Raw genomic sequence first — 11506 nt, forward strand, 5'->3', positions numbered from 1 at the left:
TGGCCGAACATCACCACCCCACACTTAAACGTTGCTCGTCCTCGAGTCAACCACCAATTCACACTAACATTGAGCACTTTATTTTCTTTTAGCACATGCGAAGCACATCATACCTATGACTATGGTTGATAGCAACAATTAAACTTTAGCATATGCCTTCAACACACACTTCCCTTTTCTTTATGCCATACTTCAAAAATTTATTCAACAACAAAACAACATGCTTATAACAATCCTAACCTCATATTCCGACCCAATATCACAATGCATTCATGGTTTGAACAATTAACATCATAGAGACATCTAATAACGTTACCTATCCCTTGCGAAATCATGTGCCTTCACAACAAAAATAAGAGAGCAAGTTGAATCCACATATTCAAATAAAATGCTCAAATATATTTTAAGAATTCACGTATATCAAAGAAATCCCTCACTCTCACAAAGAAGTCACATGCCTGCACAAAATACCATAGGCTTGCCAATTATGTAAACCTCTACTAATGTCGGCTTGCTCGATCTAAAATTATGTAGGACTTTTTATGGTTATAATGTGGGCTAAAGGGCGAGTAGGATAAATTTGAAAATAGTGACTGACCCTTCTAAGCACTTTAACACATCACAAAATTTGCTTAAGCGCATATTTCTTCAACCCAACTGCAATTTCACAAACAATATCAACCCCAAAGTATTTACTCTTTCTTTAAGTACTACTTTAATTCATATCCACTAGCAAGAACAAGATATTCTTATTTTCTTTTGCTGCATATTTTTTCCTTTTCAACAATACCTTTTTTTCCCTACCATTCCTACTAGTGGTATATTCTTTACAATATAAGTATACCTTTATTTCATTCATTAGTTCCACTCAAAAGCGACCCAAGTTCCCTCCTTACTTCTTTTGGCACTCATTTTACAATTAAAGTGCTTTAAGAGGTAAAAGGATCAAAACAATGCTAATTAAGAACAAAGGGGTATAGGCTTGTAATGTGGTTGCCAAATAAAGGTTTATAGGCTCAAAAGGGTTGACTAGGGATAAATAATATTTGTGGTAAGCATTAAGCTCAAACAAATCAAAGAAGGCCTAAAATCATTTTTTCAAACTAGGCAATACCTAAAAGTTCGCTTCAACTCACATGCCGGGCAAGTTCTATACTCTAATGCAATGACACAGACTATAACATTTCTTACCACACATGGCACATGATTCACTAAGGACGGTTCCATTTTGATTCTCAAATAATTTCAAGTATTCATGGAGCCACAAAATATTAAGCATCAAGCACAAAGTGACACAAGCCAAGAAAACGAGATATAGTCGTCAATAAACATGTTATCTACTCAACAAGGCATCATAAACATTTTCAAACCATAGGGAAGGTACTACACATACTGGAGCTTAAATATGCTACTATCAAATTAGTCAAAGGCGCCTAGCAAATCTCATTTTCCCATCCTTTTATTCCCTAAATCTTCCTCTATTCTAAAGATAAAAAAGTAGTACCCGGTTCAACTACATCCCGTGGAAAAGAACCGAGGCACAAAGAAATACCACGAGGGATTATTACTACCTAAAATAATTAAAAGACATATTTTTGGATTTTTTCTATTTTTCATTTTTTTGTTAGACTTTAGTTCCTCAAGAAAACTATCAAGGAGATCCATCTTCGGAAAAAATCCAATCATTTCAATTTTTTTTAATCCTATGCTAAAATAGAAAAGACGAAGCTAAAAAAAATAAAACCAATATTTACAAGTCAGAGAGAATATACAACCTCCCACCCCATACTTAATTCATGCGATGTCCTCTGTGCATATATAAATTCATAAAAAAAACAAGTAGGGTGGTAGGAAGAACTCCCTGATCAGTCATCGTCATCGCCTTCATCTTCGAAGGCCCCATCTGCAGCTGTACACTCTTCATCCTCTACTCTCTCCTCAGCATCATCATCCTCCTCCTCCTCGGACTGCTCTAGCTCGACCTCGGAACACTTTGGCGTGTTGACATCCTCATCATCTGGGAGTCATTGGCCATCGCCAAGCCCAACTAGATTCTGGGCAGGAGCATTGAGTGGGAAACGCTCCTCCAAGATGGCTCTTTCCTCTGTAGTGGCCGACCTCCCTCTAATCCTAAGATACAAGTCCATCATCCCATATAAATGGGCCATAAAGCTGTCATCACGAGCAGTGCGTTTGGACGTATTGAATTTCTTCAAAACATGGTTTTGCAACCCCACACGTAAGAGTTCATAACATGATGTTCAACTATTTTTCAGGCTATGCAGACTTCACCTCTTTATTTTAGCATGAGAATCAAGCAATGACACAATGATGTCTACTACAATTGCGACGCATATGGCTCCCAGTGAGCCACCCCACACTTAACATTTCAAGTGGTGCAAGGCGACATAGCACTATTATTACAATCTCGGAGACGCGAGCTCCAATGGGGACAAAGAATTCCTTTGAGGCATTTTGACAAAAACTTAGCATGCACTAATGTCATGGAAGTGCTTGTAGGAATGAGGGATTGCCTCTGTAAGGCCCCGTAAAATATTTCCTAAAAACTCGAATTTCCGTGATGCCAAAGTACGCATAGAGGTTAATAATAGTAGAAATTCTTCGGTTCTGACTTTTTGGATTAAACAATGCGCTAGGGAATTGAAGGAAAATGTTGGGCAGAAGTAGGCATTTCTGCGGCCCGTTCTGCGACTGCAGAACCACTCTGCGGACCGCAGAATGGTCGTAGAGTGAGGCAGTTTTTTGGGGTATTTTTGATGTCAATTTCGCGGCCAATTATGCGACCGCATAACCGTTTCACGGGCTGCAGTCTTGTCGCATATCCCGCCTTGGCATTTTTCAGAGGAAGGTTCTGCGGTGCACTATGCGACTGCAGAACTATTTTGCGGTACATTATGAGACCGCAGAATAGGTCTACGGGCCGCATAGTGACCGCAGACCTGGTCAGTTCCTCTCTAGTTTTGGCATCCCAATTTCATGGTCATTGTGCGGACCGCATAACCATCATGCGGTCGCATATGCGACCACAAAACCTGTTATGGAGCTTCATTTTTTGGGTTTTTAAAACCAACCCTATCCAATTAAAGCACCTACCTTGGACCATTTTGAACTTATTTTCTGATATTTTTAGAGTGAGAGAGAGGGTCCTAGAGGGAAAAAGTGGTCTTCATCAAATTGCTCTTCAATTCTCACTTAAAACTTTGAAGATTATCAAGAGAGGCACCTAGGTCTTCTTCCTAAGAGGTAATATTCTATCACCCAAACTCTTAAATTCAAAATGTAACTAGAATGGGCCATTAGTAAGGTAATTCATGGGGATGTGAGTGCTTACCTTGCATGCATGTGTTCCTAAGGTATGTAGGGAGGTTGTGAGTTAAAGATAGAAAAGAATGGGGTATGGTGTAACACCTCGGAAAATTTTGAAGTACTTAAGTGGTAAGCCTGGTAAATTTTGTAAAGAAAATAATGTTTCATGGTGTTGGGTGATGCAGTTAATTGGGCCAATTGGAAGCAATTATGCGGTCGACTATGCGACCATATAGCTGTTATATGGTGCATTTTGCGACCACATAATGGTTAGGTGGACCGCATAGTGACCGCATACACAGACAATTCTTTTGGCTATTTTGTAACCAACTATGCGACCGATATACGATCGCATATGCGATCGTATACTTTGTTCCGGAGCTCCATTTTTGGGTTTTTAAAACCCGACCCTATTTCATTAAATACACTCTTTGGGTCATTTTTGAGCTATTATCTGACATTTTAGAGTGAGAGAGGGTGCCCTAGAGTGAGAAGGTGTTCTCCAATATTTGTTCTTCAATTCTTGCTCAAGTTTTGGAAGATTAAGAAGGCAAGCTCACTAGGTCTTCATCCTAGAGGTAAGATTCTACACCCTAAACCCTAATTTCAAAATCATCTGAACATGGATAATTAGCACGATAATATTTGGGCATGAGAGTTGATTATTTTACATGCATGTGATATCAAGGAGTGTAGAAAGATTGTTGAACTAACCCTAATTTCAAGGAGTGTAAAGATTGGGTTGTGGGATGATGGAATCCTCCATAAAAGGGACCTTGAAACCTTATGCACACCTTGTGTTTGATAAAATGCTCAAATGAGCTAGAAACATGATCATCTTCCTAATTGTGGTTCAATTTGTTATATTTCTAAAATAGATTGAAGTTGGTAAGAATTACAGAACATTTTAGAGTTTAAGGAAGCTCAATTGAGGTATGTTGGCTAAACTCTTCTTTAAGAATTGGAAGTCCCAATATCCTTATAAGTTCCGAGATATTGATTATAAATGGAGTATTCCGATAAGTTTTGTGATGAAGATATATGTTCAATTCGTATTTCAAATGCTCTTATCATATTGCATTATAACTTGAGGATGTGTCCCAAACTATGGATTACGTATCCACATGTTATAATTTCTAGTTGTGATTTGTGTGAAAGGTATTATGCCAAGTTGTGTAGAGATTGTGATTGTGATGCACCTCCACCCGCATACATTGGGGTGAGGCGGCATGATTGCTTTGTGTGGGGATTATGGTATAGAGATTGTGATTGTGATACACCTCCACTCGCATATATATTGGGGTGAGGGGGCATGACCTCTTTGTGTAGGGATTATGATATTGTGGGACTGCACCTCCACCTACTTACATTGGGGAGAGGCGGTACGACCGCTTTGTGTATGATTTTGGTATTGTTATGGAACCACCACCCGCATACATTGGGGTGAGGCGGCATAGCCGCTTTGTGTTGGTATTGGTATCGTTGATGCATTTCCACCCGCATACATTGAGGTGAGGTGGCATGTCTGCTTGATTAGAGTTATGGTATTGTACGTACACCTCCACCTGCATACATCGGGTGAGGCGGCGGGGCTGCTTTGTGTGAAGATGGTTATATAGGATCTCATCTTAAATCCTATAAATATTGTTGATAGCTTTTAATAAGCTTTCTATGGTTGAGACAATTATCTATATTATTCTATTGCCGCACTTGTTCATCATAATTATCTTGTATTTCTAAATTCTTAAATTGGTGTTTAGTTTTCATACTAGTACTATTCGATGGTACTAACGTCCCTTTTGCCGGGGGCGCTGTATCTTTAAATGGATGCAGGTGGTTCCACAGCAGGAGACATTGATCAGTGATAGCAGTGCACATTCTTCCCAGCCTACTTGGTGAGCCCCACTTCATTCCGGGGTCATGAATCTTTTGTACTTTGTGTATTCTGTTTGAGGTATAGCCGGGGACTTGTTGCTGGCATTATCATTGTACTCTTCTTTACCTATAGAGGCTCCGTAGACATAGTGTAGGTTGTGTATTGGTGCTGGGAAAGACAAACTATTCTATGTTGTAGTTGTATTACTTGTCCATTTGAGAATTTAAAAATGGTGAAACTTATGGTAAGAAATTGGTAATTGCAGACATGACCACTTTATTGTTTAATTAAGGAAAACATATATTCTCTTTATTCATGTATGAGTTTATGTAGAAGGAATCTAACAGGCTTGCTCGGTCGTGTTCACTCGGTTGAGCACCGGTCGCGCTCCTCGATTTTGAGGTGGGTTGGTGGACTCTTTCATAAAAAGGGCCATGAAACCTTAATACACACATAGTGTTTGATAGAATGCTCAAATGAGCTAGAATTATGATTGTTTTCCTAATTTTGGGTTCAATTATATTGTATTGCTAAAATAGATTGAAGTTGCTAATATTCCGGAATATCTTAGAGTTTTAAGAGGCTCAATTGAGGTATGTTGGCTAAACCCCCTCTCCTTAGAATTGAATCCCACGGTATCCATGAAATCGATGTAAGTCCCAAATTGAACATCCTAGAAATTGCTATCCCGAATGTGCTTGCTTTGCAAATATATGTGTAATATGTATTCCCATGCTTTCATCATGTTATCTCGTCATCTGAGGAAATGCTAGAGACTTAGAATATGTGCTAATATGCCTAGACTTCATGTCAAATTCGATTAAAGACTGTTATGCCAAATTGTGTGAAAAATCTCTATGTGCCTTGAATTCCTAAATTGCTCACATGTGAAATCAAGAGTCTTGAATGAAACTTGTGTTGTTATTGATGGTAATAATAAATGTTGGATTGCGGAAAAGAACTTGAATTATGAAATAAGGCGAAGTGCCAAGAACGACTTTATAATTAAAGCCACTTGTGCCAATGTGTTGAAAACACGGGAAAGAAATATGAAGTAAGATGATCGATTGAAATGGTTGATGTCTCGAATGAGATGGCTTAGCCGATTGGGCCGAGATCGGACTCCGTGTAATACCACAGTGGTATTGTGAATGAAATAGTGAATATGGTTGATGTCTCAAATGAGATGGCTTAGCCGATCGGGCCGAGATCGGACTCCGTGTAAGAACACGATGGTATTGTGGTCTGTGGTATATTAGCATAAAAATAAAACCATCCAACCAAATAACGTGGCAATTGACTTGAAAATGTAAGTGGTCTTTAACTTGACGTTTTAGTGTTACCTACAGTTCATATTGCTTCTTGACTGTTTCCCTTGTGATACTATTCATTTTATTGAAATGGAGTTTAGTTTTCATACTAGTACTATTCGACAGTACTAACGTCCCTTTTGCCGGGGGCGTTGCATCTTTAAATGGATGTAGGTGGTTCCAAAGAAGACAATGTTGATCACAGATAGGTGCTGCATCCTCATCTCAGCGGACTCGGTGAGCCCCATTTCATTCTGGGGTTTGTTTATATTATTGTACTTTTGAGGTATAGCCGGGGCCTTGTTGCTAGCACCTTCTTTACACTCTTTTTGTATCTTTAGAGGCTCCGTAGACACTGTGTGGGTTGTATATGGGTGTTGGGAATGTTCAATAAGTTATGTTGTGTTTGATCACTTGTTCCACTCAGACTATAAGAATATGTGTATTTTGAGACTGATAGGTGAAATAGCTAATGAAACAATTTAGTATTGCATGAATGAGCTTCCTACAGTATAACTAATGAAATCACGTCTTTTCTTGAACATGGGTGAGTTGGGTAGAGAGTATCTAACAGGCTTGCTCGGCCGAGTTCACTTAGTTGAGTGCCGGTCGCGCTTCTCGAGGTTAGGGCCTGACTGCCTCACCCTCACAAATCGGCTTGGGAATTCCATGCTACCACTTTTGTACACAACAACAATACCATTCCTATGGGGTTTTCGGGGTTAGGACAAACAAGCGCATTGTTACTATGAAGAACAACCCCAAAAGTCATCCAATTTCATTACTTTCCACAGTTCAAAATTTGACAAAGAAAGGAGTTTGAAACCATGCCTTAGATGCTTATGAGGGGAAATTTCTCTTCAATTGATGTTGCTAGAGAGTGAAGGAGTGGGTAAATAGGGCGGGCAATGGAGTTTTTGTGTGTGTTCAATGGAGTTTGTGTTTTTGTTTTGAGAGGGGGGTTAGGGCTTGCAGTGTTTTGTTTTATTGAATTTGTGTGTGTGTAGTGTTTTAAACCGGTGGGGATTAAAAAGAAAGAAAAAAAAGATTTCACAACTTACCCGACCTCGCGACAACACTGTAACGCGAGGCATGCAACGAGCTCAAGCGGGCTATAGGTCACGCGGTGCTAGGCTCAACGCGAGCTAAAGCATGCTATAAGTCGCGTGATGCAAGGTCTATATCAAGGTCCAGCGCGCTATATCCCTTGTGGAGCGAGCTGTGTAGCGAGAGGACTACCTGGCGACGCTCGGTCTGCTGCTAGGTTCGTTGTTCTTTGGTTTGTGGCACGGGGTAAACATCGAGGTCTGGAGCGTACTCATGTGATTTTCAGTCCGTGTTGTGCATGACTCCAAGCGCAATGACCTCCCAACGTGCTCCATTAACTGTTGACATACCAAAACTTAACTAAAACTTGTTAGTGCCTACAAACAAAAATAAAATTCTAGTTATGCTAAAATAAACTATGAATTGGGTTGCCTCCCAACGAGCGCCTGATTTAATGTCATGGCATGACGTAGGTAATCGAACTTAAGGTTCACTCAACATTTTTGGCTCTTGCAAATGAGTCACCGATACAACGTTTTTCTTATCCATGCCCAAGTAATGTTTCAACCTTTTCCAGTTGACTCTAAACATGCAAGAGCCATCTTATGATGCAATATCTATAGCTCTGGTGGGATGCATCTCTACCACACAGAATGGCCCTGACCATCTTGACTTTAACTTGCCCGGAAACAACTTCAATCTCGAATTGTATAGCAATAGCACATCTCCAGGTTTAAAATTTCGTTCAAGAATGTTTTTGTCATGCACCATCTTCATTCTTTCCTTGTATAGCATTGTTCTCTCAAAAGCATGGTAACAAAACTCATCAAGTTCATGCAGCTCTGTGACTCTACTCGTTCCAGCGGCCTCCAAGTCTAGATTTAATTGCCATAACGCCCAGAAGGCTCTATGCTCTAACTCCACCGATAAATGACATGCCTTTCAAAACACCAACTTGTACGGTGACATACCAATAAAAGTGTTGAATTCCATGGGGTATCCCCACAACGCATCATCCAATATTTTCGCCCAATCAATCCGAGTAGCATTTACAGTTTTGGTCAAAACACTCTTGATTTCTCTGTTCGACACCTCCACTTGCTCACTTGTTTGTGGGTGATACAAAGTGGCAACCTTATGGCGAACACCATATTTTCCCAATAACTTTGTAAAGACACGGTTGCACAAGTGGGTGCCTCAATCACTGATGATCGCTCTTGGAGTACCAAATCGGGTGAAGATATTTTTTTTCAGAAAACCAATAACTCCCTTCGCATCATTTGTTGGGAGTGCCAGACTTCTACCCATTTCGAGACATAGTCCACAACTACCAGTATGTACTTGTTGCTATATGAGCTGACAAATGGTCCTATAAAATCGATTCTCCATACATCAAATACTTCCACCTCTTGAATTGGGTTCATGGGAATCTCATGTCGATGGGAGATGTTCCCCGTCCGTTGGCACTCATCAGAGCTTTTCACCCAAAAGTTTTCATCTTTAAACAACGTTGGCCAATAAAAGCCTGACTTCATCACTTTAGCAGCTATCCTTACTCCTCCAAAATAGTCTCCATAAGGCGAAGCATGACATGTCTACAATACAGAAGCTTGGTCTATCTCGGGAATACATCTCCGGATCATGTTATCAATAAAAATCCTAAACAAATATGGTTCATCCCACAAATACATGCGACAATCAGGAAAGAATCTCTTTTTCTGCACAGAGGACGAGTCATAGGGAACAATACCGCTCGCTAGGTAGTTTGTAATATTTGTATACCAGGGCGCTACCTCAAGGCTCGTGGATAAAATTTGTTCATCTGGGAAAGTATCCCCGATCTCTTCCACCTTAACCCTCTTCTCAACTTCTTCAAGCTTGGACAAATGATTAGCAACTTGGTTTTCCGTCCTTTTTTGGTCATGGATCTCCTAGTCGAACTCTTGAAGTAGTAGCACCCATCGAATCAGGCACGACTTTGACTCCTTCTTCTCAATTAGGTACCTGAAAGCAGCATGGTTAGTATAAACAATTACCTTCGAGCCTATCAGATATGACCTGAATTTATCAAATGCGAACACCACTGCTAGCATATCTTTCTCTGTCACTGTGTAATTAAGTTGAGCACCACTCAAGGTTCTACTTGCATAGTAGATTGGGTGCATGGCTTTATCTTTTCTCTGCCCAAGAACCGCTCCCACAATATAGTTGCTTGCATCACACATCAGCTCAAAAAGTTGTGCCCAATCGGGTGCCACTATGATTGGGGAAGTCACCAGCCTCTTCTTCAACTCTTCAAACGCTACCCTGTATTCATCAGAAAACACAAAGGGGTGATCTTTTTCAAGCAATTTACACAAAGGGTTAGCAATTTTGGAAAACTCTTTTATAACCCGCCTATAGAAACCGGCGTGACCAAGGAAACTTCTTATGGCCTTGACAGAAGTGGGTGGATGTAACTTCTCAATTATATCAACCTTAGCACGGTCCACTTCAATGCCCTTACTTGACACTAGATGTCACAAGACTATACCTTCCTGTACCATGAAATGGCACTTCTCCCATTCAGTACCAGATTAGTCTCCATACACTTCTTCAATACTCTTTTCAAGTTCATAAGGCACTCATCAAATGAGTTCACCACCATTGAGAAATCATCCATGAAAACCTCCATTATGTCCTTTACCATATCTATGAAGATAGCCATCATGCACCTTTGGAATGTGGCGGGTGCATTGCATACGCCAAACCACATTCTCCGAAGGGCATACATGCCCTACAGAAAGCTGAACGACGTTTTCTCTCTATCCTCGAGAGAAATAGAGATATGGTTATACCTCAAGTATCCATCTAGAAAGCAAAAGTGGGACCTACACACCAATCTATCTAGCATCTGATCAATGAATGGCAGCGGAAAATGGTCTTTTCGGGTGGCCTTGTTCAATCTTCTGTAATCCATACAAATTCGCCATCCTGTGACTGTTCTTGTTGAGATCAACTCGTTGTTCTCATTTTGCACTACAGTCATTCCACCCTTCTTTGGAACACACTGAACTAGGCTGACCCAGTTGCAGTGAGAGATGGGAAAGATGATTCCCGCATCTAACCAATTGATCACTTCTTTCTTCACCACTTCTTTCATGTTGAGATTCAGACTTCTTTGATGTTCTCTGGAAGGTTTGTGTCCATCTTCCAGTAGAATCTTATGCATACAAGACGTTGGACTGATGCCATTTATATCTACAATGGTCCATCCAATTGCAATCTTACACTCCTTTAGAATCTGCAAATTAGTTCTACCTGCACATCTAACAAATCGGATAAGATAATAACAGGCAATGTCAAACTAGGTCCCAAGAAAGCATACCTGAGGTGGGATGGAAAGGGTTTCAGCTCCAACTTGGTGGCTCTTTGATTGATGGCTTAGCTAGAGGGGTCTTTCTTTATTCTAAGTGTAAAGTGTCGAATTCGAGCTCTCTTTTCTAGTACCCTTGGCCTTCAAGGGCCAATACCCACTCCGCCAAGTTCTCACCATCTACCTCTTCTAGGTTCATCAGGCAGGCTGCTAGGGGGTCTTTTGCATTCAGTGCCTCACCTTCCTCCTCCAAAATCACATCCACAACTTCTATTAGAGAGCTGTTAGCAAACTCACTTGGTCGTCGCATAGACTTCTGCACATTGAACGTTATCTCTTCATCATTTAATCTCATAGTTAGCTCCCTAGTTTCACAATGAATTATAGCTCTCCCAGTGGCCAAGAATGGCCTTCCCAAAATTATGGGAATCTCCTCGTCAACCCGGCAGTCCAAAATGACAAAATATGCCAGAAACACGAACATTCCAACCTGCACAAGTACATCATCAAGTATACCTGATGGCCTTTTCACCGTTCAGTTGGCTAGCTGTAGTAACATTGATACGGGTCTTGCTCTTCCAATTCCTAACC

Source organism: Nicotiana tomentosiformis, chromosome 9 (genome assembly GCF_000390325.3).
Source record: "Nicotiana tomentosiformis chromosome 9, ASM39032v3, whole genome shotgun sequence".
Taxonomy (NCBI): domain Eukaryota; kingdom Viridiplantae; phylum Streptophyta; class Magnoliopsida; order Solanales; family Solanaceae; genus Nicotiana; species Nicotiana tomentosiformis.